This window comes from Elephantulus edwardii, unplaced genomic scaffold, assembly GCF_000299155.1.
Source record: "Elephantulus edwardii isolate Elephantulus edwardi_28Jun2011 unplaced genomic scaffold, EleEdw1.0 scaffold00017, whole genome shotgun sequence".
Taxonomy (NCBI): domain Eukaryota; kingdom Metazoa; phylum Chordata; class Mammalia; order Macroscelidea; family Macroscelididae; genus Elephantulus; species Elephantulus edwardii.
This window is the reverse complement of record NW_006399767.1, coordinates 30,373,399-30,374,226: the sequence shown is the minus strand read 5'-3', so window position 1 is coordinate 30,374,226 and position 828 is coordinate 30,373,399.

Sequence of the window (828 nt, the reverse complement as noted above, 5' to 3'; positions counted from 1 at the left end):
TTTACTAGAGAAGACATTCAGATGCCCAACAAACACATGAAAAAAATACTCAAAATCATTTGCTATTGTTATTGTTGTTGTTAAGGGCTTTTGAACCAAGTAACACAGCAACCCTATGTACAATGATTCTGTACCATCCTTGTCATGCCTGACACAGTTGAGCCTGCCACAGACACTGTACCAATTCATCTTTTTGAGGGTTTTCCTTTCTTTCACTCACCCTCCACCTTTCCAATCATTCTGTCTCACTCCAAGGAAATGTCAGTCCTAACAACAAAACAACAATATACGTGAGACAAAACTTTACCATCCTTGCCTCCAAGGAACATTATGATTGTGCTTTCTCTAAGACATAGCTGTACTTTTGGTAGTCCGTAGGGTATTCCAAACTTCTCCAACACCACAACTCAAAGGAATTGATTCTTCTCGTATTATTTCTGTTCATTGCTTAGCTCTCATATGTGTATCAGGTGCTTAGAAAGACTATGGCTTGAATTGGTCATAAACTGATTAGTTTTTAAACTGACATCAGTTCTCTCGAGGACTTTAGAGAGATACCTTACAGTAGACTTTCTCACTGCAATATGTTTTATGGAACCTTAGACAGTGCAATACTTTAGTTTCAACAGGCAAGAGAACTATCAAAGTAGTACAGCCTTTAGGATTTTGCAGAACAAAAAATATTCTTCTACCTTGGAACTCAAGGAAAAGCTTCTTGAATTGTCATGATAATGGGATGTAGTTTTCTATTAGATACTCTTTTAGAATGCACTGAGTTTTAAATCAGGAAATATTGGCTTTTAGACAAATGGCATAAGTACTCTACCA